The sequence below is a fragment of the Sorex araneus genome, chromosome 6 (genome assembly GCF_027595985.1).
Source record: "Sorex araneus isolate mSorAra2 chromosome 6, mSorAra2.pri, whole genome shotgun sequence".
Classification (NCBI taxonomy): domain Eukaryota; kingdom Metazoa; phylum Chordata; class Mammalia; order Eulipotyphla; family Soricidae; genus Sorex; species Sorex araneus.
In genome coordinates, this window is record NC_073307.1 from 142,250,723 (window position 1) to 142,277,089 (window position 26,367).

At 35.2% G+C, this 26,367-nt stretch overlaps 1 protein-coding gene and 1 pseudogene across 5 annotated transcripts in view; one reads left to right on the forward strand and one right to left on the reverse strand.

Moving 5' to 3' along the window:
* Window positions 1–26,367, reverse strand: part of LRRC4C (leucine rich repeat containing 4C) — a 1,396,500-nt gene that overhangs the window by 809,345 nt on the left and 560,788 nt on the right. For 4 of the 5 annotated variants that reach the window (XM_055143221.1, XM_055143222.1, XM_055143218.1 and 1 more), the window contains one exon: window positions 15,494–15,575. The gene's annotated coding sequence lies outside the window, so the exon portion shown is untranslated. Of the gene's footprint in view, window positions 1–15,489; window positions 15,576–26,367 lie in introns of all 5 variants that reach the window. The other variant, XM_055143219.1, reaches the window with a different exon arrangement.
* The window catches only part of LOC101545406 (26S proteasome regulatory subunit 4-like), a 186,495-nt pseudogene that overhangs the window by 109,736 nt on the left and 50,392 nt on the right, over window positions 1–26,367 (forward strand).

Here is a 26,367-nt window from a genome sequence, read left to right on the forward strand (position 1 = left end):
TGTTTGTAAGATAATGACTGAAACACTTAATCTTACTTTAAAATTGGAAAATGAGCTGGAATTCACATTCACGGTTAAAAATGTGTAGTTTTTAAGAGTAATCTGTAGTGTTGTAGCAAGGTGATGTTAAATTTTGACAATGGCAGTGGACAATTCAGTTAAGCAATTTTTTAGAGGAGCAGAAAAGCTAGTCCAGGGGCTAACATGTATACCTTACATTTGGCCAGTGCTGCTTGATCCTAAGCAATCCATGGTCCCTTAGGTTGTGAGCACCACTAGATGTGGTCATGGGTGACACTGAGACAAGGCCTGAGCATTGCATCCTTGGGCCCTCACATTGACCAGAACTGAGAACTGCCTAGAAGCACCCTCCTATGACCCCAAACACTTCATAGACAAATACTAAATACCATTTCATATTTTTCAGTATTTTCTTAAAATATATCAGATAGCTTATTTCATAGAATTAAGGTAGTGAAATCTTCTGTAAATCTAATCTCAGAACTAGTGACAATATCGTACTATGCATTGAGATTCCAGCAATAGAAATAAGTTTATTACAGAAACATATGTCTAGCTTGCCTGAAACTAGAGTACTTCTAACCAGCTTGGTTAGGGTATAAAAATTAGAAAAAGGAGGAGCAGAAAGTCAAAAACAAAGGTATTGAAACAACAAAACAACTACCTCAAAGAAACAAGCCAGAGAAATAGTACAGACATAGGGAATTTGCCTTGCACACAGCCGAATCAGGTTTGATCCCTGGCACCCCACATGGTCTCCCACCCATCCAGAAGTAAGCCCTGAACACTGAGTCCGAAGTAAGTCCTGAACACTGCCAGATTTAGCCCCAAAACAACGAGCAAGAAAGAAAACCAAAAAAATGAAGAAACAATTCTTATGAATTCATTAATCAAGTGATAATGAATTTTCTCTAGCTAAATGACCACTTTACTGTTCCAAGCATTTCTTATTTTATTTTGCATATTTTATCAGGACTTAAATAAAGGTGATTTTCCTTGTAGAATCATCAAAACCATTTTTTGTGTGCTATCACAGCTTCTCTCCATTAAGTGTGAAACATTAAACAGAAACAAAATTAATGAAATATCTTGAGTACTTTCAAAGTTGCAAACTATGTGGGTGGCCAAATCAGGGCATGTTAGCAAAAATACAACCATTACTACACTATATACTTTGTCTTCTACTCCAAAACATAACAAATTAGAATTAATAGAAGTCTAGTTCTTAAATGCTTCCATGTCTATTTCCTTCTACCTTTTACTTTCCCTTCTGCTGAAATTTTAATCATTATTTGCATAGATACTTAAATGGTGACTATTACTTAATATCTAAAAATGAAACAATGAGAATTGATGTGTGTAATTCACAGAAAAATGTTCAGATAAAAATAACCAAAGATCATAGATTCATATCTTTGTCAGTTTCAATAGGAGAACATTATTTTAATTTTAAAAATCTATACTTTGAAGTTATGGCTATAATTGGATATATTTGCTTGTCTCTATAATAAGGCTAATAAAAATAAACATGTTTTCATCTGGCTGGAGAGATAGTACAGACAATAAGGTACTCGCTTTGCTTGCAGAAGATCTGGTTTCTATCACCAAAAAACAAGCAAAAGGGCAGAGTGATAGTACAGAGGGTAGGGTGCTTGCCTTGCACACACTCAACTTTGATTCAATTCCCTCCACCCTCTATGGTCCTCAAAGTCCACTAAGTATAAACATCATGGAATAATAAAATCTCTGTTATTAGTGCTATGAATATTATTATTCATATCCAATACTAAAAGCCAAACTGATTCTTAATACCTATACAATTTTAATGTTCCTGAGGCTCACTATTCACATATTAGTAAATAAGATAACAAAAACTCCCCCATTTTATTTGTCATTAATAAATATAATTGAAAGTCACAAAATTCTACAATCTGACATGCTACTACTGACATAGATATAAAATAAGTTATGTACCTTGGCACTGTGATTATGGTACATGTGTAACAGCTGCAAATACCTGGCTCAATAATCCCCTACAAAAACACATGCTCAATATTGCATTATTCAACATTTTTGAAATAACAAAAATTTTGGACTCAGCATTCTTTGCATGTCTCAAATGTATTGTATATAGAATATATATGATGCTTTATGCTTGCTTTGTATTCCAAATTTCTAGGGTGATGCCTTTCTCACAGAAAGGATACATATCAGTATGCTGAATATATGCAGGTATACATATTTATTATCTACATACTTACTTTGCATGATTATTGGATCAGAAGCTCTTTGAAAGCTATATTGTTCAAATATGGACAGTCCTTCAAAAACTAGAAATTGAGCTTCCATATGACCCTGCAATACCACTTCTGAGAATATATCCCAAGGATGCAAAAAAGCACAGTAGAAATGACATCTGTACCTATATATTCATTGCAGCACTGTTCACAATAGCCAAAATATGGAAACAACCCAGGTGTCTTAAAACAGATGACTGGTTAAAGAAGGTTTGGTACATCTACACAATGGAATACTATGCAGCTGTTAGGAGAGATGAAGTCATGAATTTGGCTTATATATGGATAGACATGGAGAGTATTATGCTAAGTGAAATGAGTCAGAAAGAAAAGGATGGACATAGAAGGACTGTACTCATTTGTAAAGTATAAAATAATATCATATGAGGCTGACACCCAAGGACAGTAGATACAAGGGCCAGGGGGATTTTCCCATAGCTGAAAACTGTTTCATGAGTGGAAGGGAGAAGGCAGATGGAATAGAGAAGGGATCACTAAGAAAATGATGGCGGGAGGAACCAGTTGGGATGGGAGATGCATGCTGAAAGTAGATAATGGACCAAACACAATGACCTCTCAGTGTCTGTGTTGCAAGCTATAATGCCCAAAAGTAGAGAGAGAGTATGGGGAATATTATCTGCCATGGAGGAAGGGTGAGGGTGGGAAAGGGAGGGTATACCCAGGATATTGGTGGTGGGGAATGTGCACAGGTGGAGGGGTGGGTGTTTGATGATTGTGAGATTGTAACCCAAACACGAAAGCTTGTAACTATCTCAGTCATTCAATAAAATTAAAAAAAAAGAAAGCTATATAGTTCAGTAGAAATTCTCAACAAGCTATTATCTATGCACGATGTTTGAGACAAATATTTAGTTCCTTAAAGCAAAATAAACTTGAGTTCTTGCTATGAGAGTATGTGTTTTAATGGTATGAACATAGTGTTCAACTTAGACATACAGACATATGCTATGTGTCTGTACATTTCTCATTTAAAAGGAAAGTAATATATATTTAAATAAATACATGATATATATAAAATAAATACATGATGCTCACATTACATCAATGATAGGTTTAAAGAATAATTAGCAAATACTCAAAGAAATACAGGGCTGGAGAGATAGAACAGTGGGTAGAACATTTGCCTTGCATGCGGCGAATCTGGGTTTGATTCCCAGCATCCCATATGGTCCCCTGAGCTCTATCAGGAGTAATTCCTGAACACAGAGACAGAAGTAACCCCTGTGCATCATCTGGTATCACCCAAAAAGCAAATATATATATATGTATATATATACACATATATATATGCCCCGTTGACCTGTGCACAGTTCTGGGTCTGTGGCATATATATATATATGTATGTATATACATATATACATATATATGTATACATATATATATGCAATTTATTTTGAAGTCAACAATTTAATCTATTTTTTGGTAGAGGGGTTAGAAAAATATTTGTACCTGTAATGCCTTTCAGAATCGATATCACTCTTATTGATCACTAATTTACCTGACACCTATTAGGTGTAGTATACTCTGTGAACTAAGCCTATCCAAAGATGGCATTCTTCCTGGTAGATCAATTTCTGCAGAAATATTGACTCCTGGGACCAGAGAGATTGTACAGTAGGTACAGTGCTTGATTTGCACATGGTCAACCCAGATTTGATCCCAGGCACCCCTCCTGGTCTCCAGAGCTTGACAAGAGTTATCCCTAGCACAGATCCAGAATAAACTGAAAAATGTGGAGTGTGGACCCCAAACAAAACAAAAATGCGAAAAAAAATTAAAAAACAGAAATTTTGACTCCTATTTTGTATATGTTGTTTCTATTAATTTACAAAATATGAATAAAACATTGCACTTAGCATATTTGACATTAGTACTTTCAGAGAATCTTTGTGGTAAGGTAATTTTAGAGGAAAGAACGGGTTTTTATAAACCTTATGCAGTAGAAGAGCAATGATGAGGACGACATCATGGCCTCTTCCTTATCTAAAAACTGAGTTAAAGTATAAAAGAAACTTGTGTTCAACTGAGATATTCTTTTGGGGGAGATAAACCAACCACTTTTATTAGACCTGCATATGTATGATACGCTAGCTTTACCAAAGTACATCAAAGAAAACAGGGAAATTGATTGCTTTTCACAGTGTCTGTGTTTATGCCACAACCCATGTCCAAATAAATTATACAATTACCTCCATCTCCTTTAAATTGTATCTCTGAAACACCACATTCTGACTCCATTAATGTTAAACATTCTTGAAATTCAGTTATTTCATTTAGCCTAAAGAGAAGAAATGACGTGTTTTCTTGTAATGAGTCTATTTAAGTTGCAGTTGTCAGTCACAGAAAAATAGGGTTAGAAAGGACAGACAAATATAGATCAAAGGATCCAGGTCAGCCATGTTCTTGAATCATAGAGAGTTGAGTCCTAATCCAACCTTTTCTGACAGTCTTTAAATCTGACCTTGTAATATTATTGAAAATATTAATAATGAATATGGGAAAATATCATGCATGATTATGTAAAGGAAATGGGAGATTTCTTATAATTCTGGTTCACTTTAAAATGTCAGTCCTGGAATCCGGCTTTAAAGACCCCTCTGTTATGTTAGGCTTCTGCCCTTTTTTTTTTCATTGTCTTAAAATCTTCAACTGAATTCGAGAAAATAAAATGTCAGTCCCTCTACGTGCTTTCTCAATTATCTTTCACACAGGTAAGTTAGATCTCTATTCTTACTAACTCATCATCTTGCCTTTATCACTTAGGACTGTATCACTGTATCACTATCATCCCCTTGCTCATCAACTTGTTTGAATGGGCACCAGTAACATCTCTCGATTGTGAGACTTATTTGTTACTGTTTTTGGCACATCCAAAATGCCATGGGTAGCTTGCCAGGCTCTGCCGAGCGGAAGCGATACTCTCGGTAGCTTGCCGGGCTCTCTGAGAGGGGTGGAGGAATCGAACACGTGTCGTCTTCATGAAAGGCAGATGCCCTACCACAGTGCTATCGCTCCATCACTTAGGACATAGTTGTTAATTATTATTTTCATTCAACTATTAGATAACTCACAGTATTTATGCCCTACAAATAATTTAGTTTGTGTGGACCGAGTCTCTAGAAGGTCTGTCCTACCTTCAGAACCAGAACTTCTACTGGAATTTTTTTTTTCAATTTGACAATGGTTCCATTTCAAACAACTTAGGGCCTATTTTTTCTAGGTTTTGAAATACATAAAAATCTAAGAGAAATATAGTAATATAAAATTGTTCTTATGTAGAAAAGTGTCCTATAAGACAGTATTTATTGGAATTACTTCAAACCCTAAAAATGCATATACCATTTTAATTCCTCATCCACATGTGTACCCTTTTTCCAAATAAATGACACCTTTCAACTATGCATTGGTTTTTCTGGTAAATTAACCCCACTTCAGTCAATGCAATCACATTTACATATTGTGTGCATATTTCCTGAACGTGAATTAGGAAATATAGCCACCGATTCACACTACTAAAGTAGAATATACTAAATACAAGCATTCTATTTTCTAACGCTTAGGCTCACAAAACATTTTCACTTTCTCAGCTAATGAGATAAACTTTGGTTACATACTATTTTACCTGTTATGTTATCGGTTCTCTCTCTGCTGAGAATAATTCTAGGTCAAGTATAACAAATTTTACACACACAGTGTAGAAGGCATGCAACTGTTTTCTCTCATGTCGAAAGAGTAATCCACATTTAAGTGATTTCAAATATATAAATTGCACTTCTTACATCTATTTCTAACAGAAAATTCTAATAATGCTATTCATGATACTATTTTATATATAAAATGCTATTTTAACTCAGAGAATCCCACCTGTGTAAATCACCTTTAGATTTTTGTGAAAGGCTGAATAATGTTTCCTCCAATATCCTTATTTTGAGGACTGACGAGCATACGAAAGATGTTCTGCAGGCCCGATAGAAGTGAAAAATTTTAAGGGTCTAGGGATAGTGTAGGTCTTGCACTTGGCCAATCCCAGTTAAATTCAGACACTGCATAGTTCCTTGAAACCCCACCAGAAGTGATAACAGAGCACAGAACCAGATGTAAGCTCTGAGACCGCTGAGTATGGCCAAAACATTTAAAAATAAAATGTTAAGCAAATAACTTTACAAAGAGAATATTTTCTGAATCATCCAATCATCCCAATCTAAGCAGTAAGTCTTTAAAGTCATCAAAAATAGAAGCTAAAGGTAGGTTTGGAAGTCAAAATGTTAGTAGAACTTGACTGCCGGTGACAAGATAGTAAAGAATGGAGTAAGACACTACTCCTGGACTCTGTATGATGTCCGAAAGCTGAGAATGACCCTAGACCAACTGCGAATACAAGAATAGAAAGGAATTTTAGTCTTACAACTACAAGGAAATTAAGTTTTTCCTTTTGTCATTTTAAATTTTTTTTGTAACACCATTATTTGCTAAGTTGTTTCTAATAGTTATTTCAGGTATCCAGTGTCCCAACACCAATCCTAGGACCAGTGTGACCTTTTCTCTACCAATGTTCCCGTTTCCCACCCACCCCCCCAGGCACAAAAGAATAAAAAAAAATACTTTATATGGCTTGTTAGAACAAAAATGAGAAGGGAATTACTAAAAAATAAACAGTAAAAGTAAATATGTGATAACATATCTCACAATTATATCAAATAAATTTTAATTAGCAAGAAAATGGATGCTTTACCAAAGTTTGAAAAATATCAGTCATACCGATGTTTATTTATTTATTTATTTTGCTTTTTGAGTCACACCTGGCTTTGCACTCAGGAATTACTCCTGGCGGTGCTCAGGGGACCATATTGGATGCTGGGAATTGAACCTGAGTTGGCTGTGTACAAGGAAAAAGCCCTACCTGCTTTGCTTTCACTCAAGCCCCTGATGTCTACTTTTTAAGGATGCATTATTTGTTTTTATATCTTACTTTGTTTTGGGGTTACACCTAGTGTGCTCAGGACTTATGCCTGTCTTTGTGCTTGGAGGTGACTTCTGGTAATGTTCAGTGAACGTATGCAGAGACAGGGATCAAAGTAAGGTTGGCCTTGTGCAAGGCCGTCACATATAATGGCTGAACATCCATTTAATTCCATAGATTTTAAGTTTATTACAAGATAAACACATTTTCAGAATTCTTCATTCTATGTTACTCCATATATATAATGGCTTATTTGAGCTTTATAAAAACAAATGACACATCTCATTGGTTTCAGCCAATCAAAAGTTTGGGATATTCTTAATTATTAGATATTTGGGAATTAACTTTACATATCATAAAGTGGTTTTATTCCAGTTAGGGATTTTAAAATGTGTGATTTCAACAATTAACAACAGCAAGCTCTTCTATTTTATCTCTTTTCTTTATTCTCACCATATTCTTCCTTTCCCTTTTCACTCATGAAAAATTTTAGATTTTTGAATAAGACATAACAAGTATTACTTTATTGAGATTTTATTGCACTATCTAATGATATTATATTTGCCCCAAGGTAAATGATTGACTTTTTTTCTCACCTGCTCTAATATAATAAACTATTTCTTCAACCATAACTATCATCTTTTTTGAGTTGTAAAATCAATATTTACAACACATTTGAAGATGTTTGTTAGATATATATCATAAAATTGCTATTGCTTCGCAAAAGTCATGAACTTGGTGAAGAGTTTACTGCTTTTGCCTTAGGATAGTTCCTGGATAATTCTTAGGATAATTGTCTTGTCAAGATATTTTAAATATATTTCTGGTAAAGAATGTGTTTCATTGTCAAAAGTATCAATCAATGTCATTAAGCCCCTTCCAGATTTCTTTCTGTCTATGCTTATAAAATCCCAGTGTTTCAAAAATTGTGTACCTTTCTTTGAAAAATAAATTATCCCTCATAACTTTCTTATAGCAATCCAAAAGAAAAATTGATGTAGGCTTTCTGATCCGTCACCAAATCATTATTATATCCTTCTCTCTATATATTAATAGAAGGAAATAAATTGCTTAATTCTGAAATGCCATGCATCTTTCTATCATTTTTTAAAGAGTATAGCGATATCCATTTAATTAAACACATTTAATTGAATACTACTTATTAATGTGTATGGAGACAATATAGAGAGATAAATGAAGAAAATTTGTGTAAACACTAATAGAATAAGCCGGGTGGTTGGAAGTTGTTTAAGTTTACATTCAAAGAGAGCCAAGAGATAAGAGTTCCTTTATTTTAGGGAGACTGGACTTCTTTAAAGATCATCAATTAATTGGATGAAACTCACTCACCTTCTGAGGTAATCTGCTCTATTTAGTGTCTACAGAATTACATGTAATTTTTATCCATTCCCCCTTAAAAATTCTTCACAAAATAAGCACCCAAATAATACCAAACTAAATGAACTAAATTACACAAAACTCTCAGAATTTCTTGGGTATTTGGTGGCCAGAAATAGGTGCTGCACACAGATAATTTTATTTTTTATCCTTTTTATCTGCCCCTTCACATCTGTTTCTACATCCACTTTTTTTTTTTATCGGGACCATTGTAACTACCCAGGAATAAGCTGATGTTTCATTTTTCTGTCCTCAAGGCCCATCTCATAAAACTAGACACTTGCTCTAAGAATGAAATGCGAAAAATGCATCCCATTTTGCTTCTGGTTGAGGTTTTGAAATACTAAGATTCAAAACATATACGTGTGTTCCTGAGCTTAGCATAGTAATCTTAAATGATCTAGAGTGTCCGCAATTTCTCTCTGCATCCTGGGTAGAAGAAAGTGAGGAGCAGAGCCCTAGGTCAACTAGAAATTACTGAATGATACACATATAAGAAAACGTTAGAAGTCAATGAGATGCTTGGGCCATTAGTTTCACTGCATCATCACGCCTATCTTGGCAGATAAGATGTGTAACAAGAAGAAAGTGATGGTAGGAGGATATGTTAGATGAAATGCATAAAGCAGAGGGTTCAGATTTAGAAAACTTGATGCTTAAAAGCAAGACTCCTAGCTATGTGGCTATGGTAAAAGTACTCACCCACTCTCATCATTGCTTGTTTTTTTTTTTCCCATCTACAAACCAAAAAAAGCATTTGAGCATTAGCACAGCGGGTAGGGCGGTTGCTTTGCATGCAGCTGACCTTGGTTCGATTCCTCCATCCCTCTCAAAGAGTCCGAGAGTATCCCACCCGCACGGCAGAGCCTGGCAAGCTGCCTGTGGCATATTCCATAGGCCAAAAACAGTAACAAGTCTCACGATGGAAATGTTACTGGTGCCTGCTCGAGCAAATTGATGAACAACGGAACGACAGTGCTATAGTGCTATATGTAAGACATAATTTCATGTACTAAGGAAAAAACGGGTAAGATGGATTCAAAAATATGTCTCTTACAGAAATGAATATCACATTAGAAAATTTGAAACATAACATCTAAGACACTCTAGGTGATCAATAAAGGTTTCTTATTGCCTTTGCGTGCTTTTCTTAATGTAGACAGTTCCTACCCTTTATGTTACAAGTGTGATACCACCTGCTAACAGGTGGTTAAAAAAATAGAAAGTGAATGTCTAAGTTGTTTTTCTTCTAATCAACATAAATGCCAAGAACCAGTCAGACTGGAGTTTTACTAAATTACATATTTGCTTTGGTATTCAGTACAAATGCCAAAATCATCACAGGTTTCCAGGGGGAGAGATTGCTTTTCAGCAGGCGGCAATGCTTACCAGGAGAATGCCTTCTTTTCTCCTTCCCCATGACCTCCATATTGCACACTTTACTCTCCCCTCCATTTGTCTCAAGTAAACATGACATAACTAAGAACACAATGGGCAATTAACACAAGGAGAGTTAGAAATATTCAACAAACATGCACAATAGATTCTTGAATGCTAATGGGATAAAAATCAAAGTAACAATAGAACATTTTCATCTACCATAGACCAAATGCCAGCACCACCAGCACACACATATACTGAAACTTGAGGCGCTATGCTATGGTGCATTTGCAATTTTGGAAAGTTCTTAGGTCAAGAGGTGGAGACTCAATGGAAGGTGATAACATCTTTATAAAAGAGATGTTCAAAAGCTTCTTTCTACCTTTCACCGAATAAAGAAAGGCAGAAGAGAGTTGTTTATAGATCAGGAAGCAGATGTTTAACAGACAGTGAATCTGGAATCTTGATCTCCAATTTCCCAGCTTCCAGAGCTAGAAATAAATGTTTACTTCACAAGCCATAGTGGATGGCACTTTGCGATGTCCAAATGGACTGAGGCATCATCCTTCAGATTGATAACTATTAAAAACATGAAGTAACTACCCTCTGCAGTGCTCAATGACTCTACATTCTTAAGAGTTTTTAGAGCTGTAGACACACAACTAATGTGTGTTGCTAGAATATTTTATGTAGGAGATAGAACAAAATGAGATCTAAACAAAAATATATAAAATAGAACAGTTAATCTCATCCTGGCACAATTTCCAACAATATAAATTTGCCTCTAATGTGTATTTTAGTAATAGAGTTTAAGCCACTTAAATTAGGATGAAAGTCTACATATAGTCACCATAGAACTCAATTAAAGTTTCACTCACATATACTAAAACATTTAGTCTGAATTTTTAAAAAGGTATGTGATATTCCCATAGAAGGAAACCCTTGGATAAATATGTGTCGAGTGATAGTAAAAGAATTATGTTCGGACAAAACTATATCTTAGTGTTCAGAGTCGTAAGGATTTTGTATATTCTGATATTTCTTAAGTGAGCATTCATTGCCACTGCATAAAATAAAATAAATCAGTTAATTAAAGCACATTTTAATGAAAATATAACCTAGCTTAGATTTGTAATACAGCAATATTGATTATTAAATAAAATCACCCAAATATCTAGTCCTTGAAAAAGTAACAAAATGCATGCATGTTGATTTCTGATCATACTTTTGCCACCAATAAAAAATACCGATGACATTCTGTTACTTTTCTGAGACCACATATGGCAGTAGTCAGGACCTACCCTGAACCTAGGGTCTGGGATCACTCTTGGAACCCATCAGAAGATCATATTTAATTCTGGGTATGTTGTGCTAGGATATTTAGATAGGCCACGTGAACGGTCAGGGTCAGGGCCTTAACATCTAGATCATCTGTGCCTCACCATTCCACCAGATAATATTTTTTTGTCAAAACTCGCTAAAACTCTTCAACATACCAAGAAAGAGCTATTCCAATAGAAGTGAAAAATTATATATGTGTATATGGATATGTATAATACATATGTATATAAAATGCATATATATGTATATATGTAATGGTGTGTGTGTATGTGTGTGTGAATGTCAATTCTGTCATGGTGAATTGGAAATGAAAGGATTCCAGCCCTCTTCTCTTTAGAATTAGTTGCGAGGTGGATAATTTTCCAAACATGTTATTAAAGCCTCTTCAGGCAGTCAAAAATGGATTAATAGCAAAGGGCATATTGATTAAAATGTAATTTCTATGATTATAACTAAATTATGTTTTTGCCTACAATTGGGAAGTGCTCAAAGGCATTCTTTTGACAAATTATAGTGCACTTTGGAGTTCTACATAGAACTTGATTTCTCTTAAATTACTGAGAAGAGAGATATGCTCATTACAGTACTACGTAATTATTTTTTTAAAGTAAGATGCTGTCTCGGATTGGGGAAAACTTTTATTTTCATTTTTTTAAGAGTCAATACAAACTTTCTTTTTAGAAACTGGATTTGAAAATTAAAGAATTCAAACACAAATTAGATACTTAAAGGGCCATGCAGTAAAACTGTCTTATAAAAATTCTTTAACTCAATAAGTGAAATTGACCACCTTTTATTTCACTATCTATATCCATATATGTTTGTAAATTTTTATGATTTAAAATAGAAATGGGATTCAGATACATATAACCAATAAGATGAGGTATTTCTATTTTTTAACTTATTGTCAAAGACACATTTTCATGATCTCCAGTTTGTTAATTCAATCTCACAAATTAAAATATATTGACATCAAAAGTTTTTGATTTTTTATTTTTATGCATCACATAAATGAAAACATTTTAAAGTGAATTTATGTTCTACAATTATAAGAGGTAGCTATTTATACACAATTTTAGAATAGAAAATATTTAAAATAAAGATGCCTTATCTTAGTATAGGTGATATTTGCCAATTAATACTATAGAAGTAGATACATATCAAAAATGTCATTATAATTGAAGTTATAGATCTATTTGTTTTTGTCTATGTTTGAAGACAATACACATCACTGCTCAGGATTTACTCCTGGCTTTGCATTCAGGGATAACTCCTGGCAGAGCTCAGGGGCCTGAAGTTATTATAATTTTTTTAAATTTTGTCAATTTCATACATGTGTCTACATGTTTCAGCCAGGGCCATATAGTCATACAAGTTACTGAGTTAGAAGGTGAGAAATAGTCCATACTAAATGAATATCAAAAAATCTCTAGGTCTTTCTAAGTTAAAGCTATTGGTTATGAATTACCTTTTTCAGCTTCAAAACACTACTTTAATATCACTATTTTACTATCAGTCATTATTGATTGGTTTAATAATATCAGTCACTACTGTAGTGATTAATTGGAGCATCTGACAAGAATAATTCACATTTTAAGTCCATACTTGGGTTGTGCTTCAGACATTTTTACTGAGAGAAATATTTAACTAAATGCACCAGACATTTAAAAAAGCAAATTATTTCCTTTTAATGTTACAACTAATGTAGAGAGAAGAGTTAATTAAAGAATAAGTTAATTAGCACACAATTCATCAAATCATGCCTATCTACGCATTGTGATGTCTTTCTAAAAGACCGAATAGAGTTATGGATAAGGAAAAGGTAAAAATGCTAGTTCACAAATTTCTGTACATACAACTTAAAAAAAATAATGTCCTGGAAGAGTCTTTCAAGACTAGACCAAGGAGAAATATACCAATTGGGCCACTGATCCACATGTTACTTAGAAGCAGATTCAGTAAAACATTTAAGGAACAATTTTAGAATAGCAAAATTATGGCAAGTGAAGATAAAGGCAAAATAATTCCAAGCTAATTTCCTGTTCTTAAAATAATTTCTTAGAAATTTTGTCTTATAAACAGTTTTAAAAATTCTTTAAGAAGCATTATTTTTTTTTAAATGTGGGGCCATGCAGTGTGAAGCTGGCATTTACTCAAGCTCACTGCTTTGGAGTCATTGCTGCCAATACTTAGGGGTCCAATCTGTGCTGGCATAGAACCAGGTCTTCCTCACCAAGGTAGAAGCAGCTCTGTTTCTTCTGTGTGAAGCTTCCCGAATCAAACCAACAACTGTAGCACTGTGCACTGTCGTCCAGTTGTTCATTGATTTCCTTGAGCTGGCACCAGTAACGTCTCCATTGTGAGACTTCTTGTTACTGTTTTTGTCATATTGAATACACCACAGGGAGCTTGCCAGGCTCTGCCACGTGGGTGGGATACTCTGGGTAGCTTGCCGGCTCTCTGAGAGGGACTGAGGTATCGAACCCAGGTCAGCCATGTGCAAGGCGAATGCCCTACCCGCTGTACTATCGCTCCAGTCCCAAAACCAACAACAACAGCACAAAACTGAGAGCTTACAAGAAGAAAATAAAATTTGTGCTTAAGGATCAAGTAACAGAGCACACTTTGATTGGTCATTTTAGTCAAAAACAGTAACAATAAGTCTCTCAATGAGAGACGTTACTGGCGCCCGCTTGAACAATTTAAACAGAGCTGGAAACAAAAATGTAGCGGTTGAGTTAGAAGGGAGAGTAGCTACCTAAACTCCGTTCGTAATAGAGCTCTTCCTGTTTGAGGTTTTCTGACAGGTACTGGAAATGCACTATCGAATAAATAAATTTAGCCCCTGATCTTGTGGAATTGATTGTGGATGGACAAATCATATTGACTGTTACTTAAAGCAATTTGAATGTATATAAGAGGGTTAAATGAAAAGATAATTAAGAGAATAGTGCAATAAAGAGACTTGTTTAGTCTGGGGTTAAGGTGATTTAGTTCTTTCAGGATTGAATTATATGGAAGAGACTTGGAAAATAGACAAGTACAAGTCACAGAGGAATTGTTGATTTAGTAAAGTTAACAAAGAATGAAATCAGACTTTTAGTTGTGAACAGTATGTACTATAGATGCATATATTTGTCCATTTTCATTGATGAACATCTTAATCTATTATGAATCAATGTAACTTCAATAATATAGAAAAGATATAAATAAATATTACAAAAGCAAAATGTAGAGTATTATAATTAAAAGCTAATAAAAGAAATTGTTATGGAAAACGAGAAATCAAGTACTGACTATTTAATCTGCCATGGAAACAAAACTCAGTGATATGCATACCAGAGAGTCTCATCTCTCCTAGCAATCAGAAGTATATTTCTTCTGTTACTGAGGTTATCTGTGTGAATATTTGAGTGGCAAAAGAACAGCTTGCGTAATCATGAAGGGGCTAAATATTTTAATTGGCCAAATTATACGCAGACAGGGTCTGGCGGCATGAGATTCTTGAATGTCTGATACATAAGCACACAAGCATGAGGCTTGCCTGCATGGAACATTTGATCTAGTAAAAGATACACGCTTAATTCAATAACTGAACTGCATAAATCTCTTAACTTGATTATTGACTTGCTAAGTATGACAGAAGATAAATTTAATAGAGAATTAGAGGGTAATAAAAGCCCTGTAGTAATAGGCTGCATTTAGAATTAGGGAGGCATGTACAACCGAAATGATGAAGACAAAAGGAAGGTGACCCCAGCGAGAAGTACAGTACTAACATACTAACATACTAACAGCTGTACAGAAAGCAGCTTTTGGAAATTTAACTGGAAGCTGAACAGTGTTGAGGGGCAAAGTGGCTTCAGGCAAAATGCAGTCTGTGTGCTTAGATGAGAATGAAAGCTTGTCCTGAGGATGTACAGCCCCCACACTCAGTTGCTATTAGCCACATTAATTTGCAAACAGTCTACCCCATGTAACTTTTACTCATGAATGAGATTATTGTTCTTTCTGTTTTAGGAGAGGGAGGTGAGGGAGAGGAGGGGCGCTGGGCATTAATGTTGTACTCACATACATTCAGTGTATTGGACAGTCCAGTTTACTTGGCTCCACTCTTATGGGGTGATCATGCAAACTTGCAAGGCAGAGAACCATTTCTGGAAAGGAGATAAAAATAAAATGTAACATTACATCGAAGGAACTTAAAAGATACCCCAAGTAAATATATTTGAAATTAATATCTACCCAATGTAATAATCTATAGGGTGAAATTTATCGGTGTGTATATAAATAAATATATATACATAGATATGTATAGGTATATGTCATACATATTTATATATGGGCATAATTGTTTTATAGTACATCATGCTTGAAACCTTTCCTAAAATATATAAGGAAAAAATCTTAACATTTGATCTTGAATAAATATTTCATTGTATCATTTTTTTGGGCACTGGACAATTAACAAGATTTTTATAAAGAAAAAAATGAAGGGACTACTGATTTTTGCCCTCCATAATTCATTTCAAACTCTTTTAATCAAAGGATTTTATCCTTCATTCTTGAATATGCCCTGCATTTTCATGTCAGTTTGTGATTGCTCATGCTATCTTATCTGTCTGAAATGTCATTAGCTGTAAATGCCATTTCCATTTCCCAACCAACAGACTCATAGTCATTGTTTAATACCCAGCTCAAATATGACCTTTTTCCCACTGAAGCCCACTAACAAAATTAATCTCCACTTCATCAATATTCCCACAGACTGTTTTGTGTCATTATTGTGAGATTTATAACTAGTGGTCTTTCTTAACTCAATGCCTTTAAGCTTTGAAGGGAAGGAGAATGTTTATCTATGAGACTGTTTTTTTCTATTTAATCATTATCTGCAAAAGCAGTAATAGATATTCAAGCTCAGTATAACAATTATTAGACATTCTAGCTTTGAGTAAATTAAACAGTTGGTAAGGCTATAGTCAGGATTTTACACTATGTCAATTGATATTTATTTTCACTTATAGATACATTTTCACTTGCTCCTCAGAAAATCATTCTTTTCAATTTTCCTCCCCAAATTAGTCATATCATCTCTTTATTGAAAGTTTCTCTTCACTTCTCCAAGACTTATATTAATGCAAAGACATAATAATACAAAATGTGATAAGAATACCTTTGATATCTATTTTTGGTTAAAGTTATTCTCTTTAATATCTAACTTAGTTAAAATTTTGATATATCACTGGGATTGTCATATTTCTCCATTACTATCATATCAATAACAAACTGGTTGGCAAATCCACTTTTTTTTGCGTAGAAGAAATTTTAATTTAGCATATGCTACTGAAATACCTAACTACCTCAATTTTCTCTACCTTAAGTTTATCTCAGATTAGGAAAGCTACATATAACCATTTTTTCTCATCCACAAATCTTGGAAAAACTTTGAGTCTAGGGGCTGGAGCGATAGCACAGCGGGTAGGGCGTTTGCCTTGCACGCGGCCGACCCAGGTTCGAATCCCAGCATTTCATATGGTCCCCTGAGCACTGCCAGGAGTAATTCCTGAGTGTAGAACCAGGAGTAACCCCTGTGCATCGCCGGGTGTGACCCAAAAAGCAAAAAAAAAAATTAAAAACTTTGAGTCTAGTGTTTCTCCCATGTTTCAGATAAGTATATTAACAAACTCCATTAGTGCAAATGGATCCACTAAAAAAATAAAGTTTGAACTACTTTATTTCATCTTCCTGTTTATTGTAAAAATACCGACCAGAATGACCCTTTCAAAGGTCAACAAAAAGATGTTGTATTTTCTCTGCATACTTTCAGCAGTTTCCATCTCACTCAAAGTCAACAAAAGTGTTGGCAAAATCCTAGATGACATGGTCCTACGTGAACTCTGAACCCCGTGAGCCTATTCACTGTGCTTGATCTACCATAGACTACCAGCTGTTGCTCAAAAATTCCCACACATTTTCCCCTTTCAGACTTGGTGCCTGCTGTGCTTCATTCCCCTAAAGTGCTCTTATGCTGATCTAGCTGGACTTATTCCACTGTGTCTTTACTTAAATGCTCTCAGTCTTGAAGATTTCCCTGTCCGGGCCAAATGATAGTACAGCATCAGCAGGGAGAGTGTTTTCCTTGCAAATGGCTGGCAACCCATCTGGTCCCAGGAGCACTGCTGGGAGGCTGGGAGTAATTTCTGAGTGCAGAGCCAGGAGTAGGCCCTGAACATCCCTTGGTATAATCCCAAAAGCAAAAAGGCCATATAAAAGTGAGGGAGGGACATTTCCATCTTATTTAAAACACAAACACTCTACACCTGGCAATATATGTTCACAAACCCTTATTAGTTTTTCTTCAAAGCATTTACTTCACATATTGATTTCATTTTTAAATATTTCTCTCTTCCTATTAAGCATGCAACCTTAACAAGTCCTTGCTTGTGTGAATTACTTCAATTCAACTTCCTGTTCTTATGACTGGTATATATCAAACAGGCTTAAATATACTTTTAAAAATGATTCCTTTCTTAAGGGTTTGGGTTTTGGGGACATACCCAGTGGTTCTCAGGGATTATTCCTAACTTTGTGCTTAGGTTCACATCTGGATGTGTTCAGATGAGGATCATATGTGATGCCAGGGATTAAACCTGGGTCAGCCAGATGGCAAGAAAGATCCTTAATCCCTGTTCTATCTCTCTGGCCCCTGAATATTATTCTTTTGATGTAAGAAAACCTAACTTCCAATTCCTCTCTCTTCACGTTTGGGATATGTTGCTACATTCTTACTGACTCTCATAATCTTAACTTTAAAATTAACACAGTGATATCTTATCAGTCACTTTCTGAAAGGAGCTCTATAAATAATACTTGACAACCAGTAGAAATGTTATTGAAAGGAACTAAGATTATTGAAATGCACTAAATAATATGACAACTATAATACAGACTAGAGGATATAAAATCCTGATACAGGGATATATTAGATAATATATTATCTATTATATTTACATATAGAGCTTAGCTAGCATCAGCAATTTTCAGAGACACAAATTAGCTCAGAAATATAAGTTGTGAAGACCATAGTAAAACTAGATATCCTGAATTTTTAAGCAGATCATTTTATGCCATAACTATTAACATTGCTTCAAAGTAGCCTATCAGTGCATTCTTGCAGAGCCAAAATGTCATACTCCACCAATAATTAACAAAAACATTACTGAGAGATTTAAACACACCTAAGAGTTTATACCATACCAAATACCACACTAAGTGTTAACAGACTTTGTGTAATTTAATTCTCTCTCTCTTTTTTATTTTTATTCTTGAATTTTGGCCACACCTGACAGTACTCAGGGGTTATTCCTAGCTCTGCACACAGGAATCTTTTCTGGAGAGCTCAGTGGACCACATGGAATGCCAGTGACTTGATCCAGGTTAGCTGTCTGCAAGGCAACCGCCCTAACAACTGTACTATCTCTCCGGCTCATGTGTTATTTAGTTATCAAAAACTGTTTGTGTGTTACAACTTTTAAACATCTACAGTGGAAGAACAGGGTCACAGATATTACATAATTTGCACCAAGATGTACCACCGGCACATGCTAAAACTAAGGTACCAATCTAGGTATCTTTGAAATACAAAAACTGATTTTATTGACTTATGTATTTATTTATGTATGTATGTATTTTTTGATTTGGGGTCGCTCTGGTGGAGCTCAGGGATTATTTCTGGCTCTGCATTCAGGAATTATTCCTGGAAGTGTTCAGGGAACGGTATAGGATGCTGGGAATTGAACTAGTGTTGGCCAAACGCAAGACAAGTGCCCTACTAAGTACACTGTCTCTCCAGCCTGAACAATAAATAATTTTAATTTGTAATTTTCCTTCAAACAGGTTTTTTGAGGTCTAATTAACATAATATTCTATATAGCTGAAGCTTACAACACCATGATATGTGTACACTGGAAGATGATTAACGATAGTTTAATTAACATTCACTATCTTACATAGATACATTGTTTTCCATGTGATGAAAACTTTTAAAACATACTCAGCCAACTTTAAATGTACAACTCAATACCCTTAATTATAGTCATCATGTGTCCAACCCCAAAATACGTCTTTTGGAAATAATACAGAAGTATTTCAGAAAGTCAATATCCTTCATGCCTGACAGAAGGATATTCAAATAAAGAGAGTATTTTGAAGCGTAATACAGTCTCCACCCACCAAAAAAAGAAAAGTAATTGATTGAATGGTACTATTACTGAGGACTTGATTGCTACATAGTAACTAGTTACTTGAGAAGCACTCAGTCTCCTTAGTAATTCACTCCTCTTCATGATGGTGTTGGTGAATTGATTCATTGTAATGTTTGAGAGTAATGGCAGTATTTCACTGTCTGATTACCAAGAGCCAACAAAATAATTATGACAAATATCAATCTAATTGTAAGTGCCTCTTCTTGAGTCACTTAAGAGAAGCATTTGAGGATGTTCTATTAGTAACAATTGTGCACTGGCAGAAAGGGGCAGAGATGTATGAACAATGCCATGTCCTCCAGTTCTGACAGTTCTCTTCCTTCTGATAAACAGCTTTTCTGGCAGAAAGAAACTTAATCTGCTTCTGACCTTTCTTTTATTTTTGGATGAGAATAATGCAATGATTCTGATCTGTTACAAAAAGAAGTTACAAGAGAAGGGCAAAAAAAAAATCCTATATATATATAATACTCTGTACATGATAATAAAATAAGGAACAGTTTCAGAATTTGCCAATCCAACACCAGGAAAACACTGCTCTAAATCATCCTCATGATAATTCTAATCACAAAGGAAGATAGGACATGTAGATTTACTTTATATTATGATTAAGTGTGCTTCGTGTTTTATTTTGAGTTTTTGATATGCAAATTGGATTAGAATTCCATTGGTTAGTCTGGGTCAACTAGGGCATCTTAAATTTGAAAGCACAACCACTCTACAAATGTCATTTAAATGAGCAAACTCATGCACAAAGGAGGCAAGTTGTGTTTTCAAATCATATAACTCATAACACAGCTGACAAAATTCATCTTGCATTATACAATTCTTTTCCACAGGCTATTGTCCCCTCAATTACTATGTTTTCCCCTTTAATAGAACTAACTATTGAACTGTCTTAATTTCAAGTTCTTCCTCATCTAGAAAATACTGTTACATAGCAATTCTATTATTCAAATACATGTTTTTAGGAGAGTTTCATGAACTAATAAAATTCCAGAAGGTGGCTAAATGAGTGGGCACATATGGGAGGAGCAAGTGGAAAGCTACCAATAAGATATTAAAATGATAACTAAATAATGTCATACTGTTATATAAATATGTTTTCAATATGCTACTAAGTTAAAAAGATAATTTAAAATTATCATGTTTATAATGATACATATTGTATACATCCCTATGGATAAAGATAAGATGGAAGGAGACAGAACAATGTTCTCATGACTCATTGAGTCTAGAGTAAGAGAACGATAAATTTACATTAAAAATTAATGCACTTGCAAAGTACCATACAAAGCTTTGAAGATATGGCTTAATTTTTTAAAAAATAGCATTCATTAATCCTTTAAAATTCAGAGATGCTACGATTTTGATGCTCACATAACTCTAGAAAAAAGACCTTGTCTCCTAAATTACTTGTACAAATATTATTTAAGAAAAACACTTTAAAATTGTTATATTTTATGCAGAAAAATATTCTGTTAAATATTCCTTTAATTATTAGATATTTAATTTTTATCTCAGAAATCATTTTTCAGTAGGGAAGAGAGGAACAGTCAAAATGTTTTAAAAGATATATACTCACTTATGCACTCTTTCAAAAAACAGTAACAATACACTGTCTTAGGCACTATTTCTAAGAGATTGGGATATAATATAAAATAAGAATGGAGTAGCTCTAAACCTACAATTTGGAGGTTTTTCTAAGCCATTTCTATGAAAAAGAAAGGGTTCATGAAAATCTCTGAAACCAATTGATTTCCCTAGTCATCACAGAAAAACTCAAGAAAGGTTGCAGAAGCATATTCCAAGGGCAGTTTTTAGAATATGTTTCTAGGGAAAATATTGCAGAAAGTTATTTAGAAATAGTTTTCCAATTCTGTTCTATTCACTTGATCACCTAGTCAAACACTTGTTCTGGAATATCTGTTCCAGAACAAGGAGTATATAAAAAAGAAAGACTTGCTATACTCTCCAATATATCCCCCAAATCAGGAATAGTACCTGGGCTGTATTTTTAAGGATCCCATGAGACAGTTCAGTTCATACCATGATAGACTGCTCTGATACAAAATGAATCAGAGTTGGTTTTACCTTTAAAGGACATCAGTCCAGATGGCGAATAGCAGTTATTTATAAACAGTGTGTTAGAATAGAACACATATTATTTAAATCATACATTGTCACAGTTCCATCACATCTTACTTTACATTTCTAGGCCCGTTTTCCTCATAAACTACATTGTTTTCATGATTCTACTTAACTGGTGAAGTAGAAGTGAGAAGTAAATTTTTAGCATAAAATTTTACTATAAGTACGTATAAAACTTCCTAGATTCCCAATACATACCATATAGGATATAAACGTCTAGAATTATTAAAAGTTCCTCTAAATATATATGGTGGCTGCACAATTTAACCAAAGCCCCATAGCAGAGGTAATACTGAGTCACATTTAGAAACATTTTTCCTACCATCATTTTCTATCCTTGCTCTTGCCTAATTCTTAGATTGGATTATAACTACTTCCTACCAAGCATTTTTCAGTCATTAGTGTCCATATCTCTCTTTTAACTATTTCTGCAATAATCACTTATATTTTTCCTTATCTAGTTTTGGTACAATTTAAAGTATATAATAAATTGTGTTGTTTTTCTCACCCTGAAACTGAAATGACTATATTCACTTCAGAAGAAATACAAGATTTCTTAATAAGCATGATATGTTTTTAATTTTATGCCAAAATGACATATCTAATTCTCAAAATTCAGAAAAGGTACCAGCTAAAAGTGACACAAAGAAAAAGTTTCCAAGAAACATTCTAATCAGAATGACAAAACCCACAGAACTATAATACTGAAAGCAGCAAGATCAAAGAAGGAAATCACATACAAAGGAGTATCTTTCAGATTTACAGAAGACCTATAAAATAAGGCCCTCCAAGTCTATAGATAATGAGGGAATATAGGAAAAAAATAAAAACAAACGAACAAAAACAATAAAATGAATGCCTTACAGAACCAGAATCTCATTCAAATCTAATGTAATAATATGCAGCTTCTCATATAAATGACTGCTAAGGATCTTCGTAGACTCAAAAAAAAACTTTAAGAGAACAATTGTAGGGGTTAATTTAAGTCAAGACAAACCTTACAAGCACATCAAGCTTCTACAGAAAGATGATACAAAATTTCATGTCAATAATCTCTCTCAATACCAATGGTCTAAATGTACCAATTGAGAGACACAAAGTGGAAAAATATGGATTAGAAAATTGAATCTAACATTCATCTGCCTGCAAGAAACACATTAGAATAGTCAGAGCAAACAGACTCAAAGCCAAAAGTAGAAAGACAATTTGTTAAGCAAATAACTCCCTCAAAGGGCTGGGGTGGCCATAATAATATCAGACAACATAGACTTCAGGATCAAAAAGGTTGAGACAGAGAAGGTAATTGCATAGTGGTCAAAGGATATGTAAGTTAGAAAGAAACTACACTTCTAAACACATACACATCTAATGAGGGAAATACTAACTGCTAATAGACTCAAGGGACAATGATAGCAATATAATAATAGGTGGAGATTTCAAGATAAGTCTGTCTCCTCTCAACCAGATAGATCAAAGAGAATAAAATTCAGAAATTCAGAAAGGAAATACTTTGAAGGAAGAAATAGAATAGAGGTGATTAGTATATAGTATATTTATATACAAATATATTAATGTATGACATATACATGTATGTGACTTATATATGTATACATGTGTGTATGTCTTTTCATTTCCTAAAAGCTGAATATACATTCTTTTCCAATACACCTGGGCATTCTCCAAGAGAGACCACACTCAGAGCCACAAAAACATCTCTATAAAGTCAAGACAGAAGGGCCTTGAACATGGCTGTGGCTAGGTTTCAGTGGTCTTCGGCCGCCCACCGGGAGCTCTGCTCTGGACGGGGAGGGAAGCTGGAGACCATCCCTTCCAAGGGGTCCCAGGGAAGACAATCAGGCATGCGGGCAAGAGACTCTCTGTCATGTTCGGACAGGCCTCATGCATGAAGGTACCGGCAGAGGAACCCAGGTGTGTGAAATCCCATCAACGGCCAACATCCAGAGACTTAAAAGCAAGCTTCCAGAAGTGATATCTTATAACCAACTTTTCCTTCTGGGAGAAACTTGCAAGCTACTGAGAGATCCCTGCCCACATGGGGCAGCCTCTCAAGCTTCCCATGGTGTATCTATATGCCAAAGCCAGTAACCAGCTGAATCTCATTTTTCTGACCCTGAAAGAGCCTCCAATGTGGCATTGTTGGGAAGGCTGAGAAGAGAGAGGCTTCTAAAAAATCTCAGGGACAGGATGAATGTAGAGGTTACTGAGACGACTCGAGCAACTTGGTGAACAACGGGATTTAATGATTCGTGATTTGTGAAAGTCAAGAGAAAAGAAATTACATCAAGTATCCTCTCACACCATAATTCACTTACAATAGAAGTTAATCAGAAATACAAAGGGAGGAACAACTCAAACATCTGGAAATTAAACTGTTGTCCCGAATAATATCTTGTTATAGAATGCCTCCCTCCACTTTGCTCTCATAAGACTTTAGCTCTTTACTTTGTGTGAGTGCATGCGCGTGCATGTCTTCGTGTGTGTGTGTGTGTGTGTGTGTGTGTGTGTGTGTGTGTGTGTGTGTGGTGTCCAGGACTTCTCACCCACCTGAGCCACATCCTTAGCCCTAGTCCCTGTACTCTTTTATCTCGCAATGACTCTGTCCTCTATTCTAACTCTTAACTCAATTCCATTTCCCCATTGTTCTTTCCATCACACCATAGTCACCTTAATATCTTAGACACCTTTGTGTGGTGGTGGGGTAGGGGATTATTAGGAAATACTGGAGGTGCTCAGAGATTACACTGGACTCTGTGCTTAGGGATCACTCCTGTGTGTATTTGGAGGATCATGTATGATGGCAGGGATTGAACTGGGGTCAGCCTCAAGAAAGGCAAGCGCTTTAACCATTGTACTATCTCTCCTGCCCTAAGATACTCAGCTTTTCCTTCCTCAAGACTTTGGGATTAGGGGTTGTAGTGATAGCACAGTGGTTAGGAAGCTTGCCTTGCACACGGCCAACCCAGGTTCAATTCCCAGTATCCCATGTGCTCCCCTGAGCACCGCTAGGAGTAGTTCCTGAGTGCAGAGCCAGGAGTAACACCTGTGAATGGCCAGGTGTGAAACAAAAAGCAAAAAAAGAAAAAAAAAAGACTGGGATCAGTACCATCCTGTTAAAATAGAGATATTCAAAGGTGTTTTTCATAGTCAATGTTCTCCTAGTTTTACATTGAAAAAGTAAAAAAAGAGCTGGGATGGGAACTCAGTGCCAGAACACTTGCCTGGCACCTGTGAGCTCATGGGGTTCATTCCCAGCACTGCAAAAAAAAATAAACAATAAATAGAGCCCCTGGCTCCCTTCCTGAAACTTTTAAATAAAGGCAGCTCCGATTCCCTTTATGGTAACAGTGGGTAAGGAGTTTGCCTTGCATGCAGCTGGCCCGGGTTCAATTCCTCTGTCCCTCTCGGAGAGCCCAGCAAGCTACCAAGTGTATCCCACCCACATGGCAGAGCCTGGCAAGCTACCTATGGCGTATTCGATATGCCAAAAACAGTAACAACAGTCTCATAATGGAGACGTTACTGGTACTCACGCGAGCAAATTGATAAATAATGGGAGGACAGTGCTACAGTGCTACTACTGAACAACCAGTTGGTTAGAGAAGAAATCAGGAAATCAAAAGATTCCTGGAGGGGCTGGAGTGATAGTGAGGCAGAGAGAACATTTACCTTGCATGCAGCTGACTCGGGGTTCAATTCCCAGAATCCCATATGGTCCCCCAGCACTGCCAGGAGTAATTCCTGAGTGAATGAGCTGGTAGTAACCCCTGTGCATCTCCAGGTGTGACCCAAAAAGCCCAAAAAATTAAAAGATTCTTTGAAATAAAGGAGAATAAGAACACAAGCTACCCGAACTTGTGGAACACAGCAAAACCAGTGTTAAGAAAAAATTTATAGTTTTGCAAGCATTCATCAAGAAGAAAGAAAGGACCCACATAAATTACTGCACAGCTTAAGAAATTGGAAAGTGACTAACAAAAGGAACCCAAAGAAGACAGGAAGAAGAAAACAATAAAACTTAGAGCAGAAATCAATGAATTGTACACCAAAACAATCCAAAAGATTAATGAAACCAAAAGCTGTTTTTTAAAAAAATTAAATAAGATCAATAAAACCCTAGCAAGACTCACAAAAAAGGAGAGAAAGATAACACTAATAAACCAACTTAGAAATAAAAGGGGGGCATCACAACAGAAACCACATAACTTCATAGGATCATATGATCCTTATGAGATTACTTCAAGAATATTTATACCATGAATTGACAGTATCTATAAGAAATGGACTAACACCCAGACTCCTATAACCTTCTAAGGATGAACCCAGATGATTTGGAATACTTATCACTGTTGACGAATTATAATCAAAATTCTTTCCCAAAACAAAATCCCGGGTTCAGATGGATTCACTAGTGAGTTTTTTAAAGCCATTACAGAAGCACTACTGACATTTTTAAACTCTTTTAGAAAATTGAAGATATAGAAACGCTCCCAAACACTTCCTATGTAGCAAATAT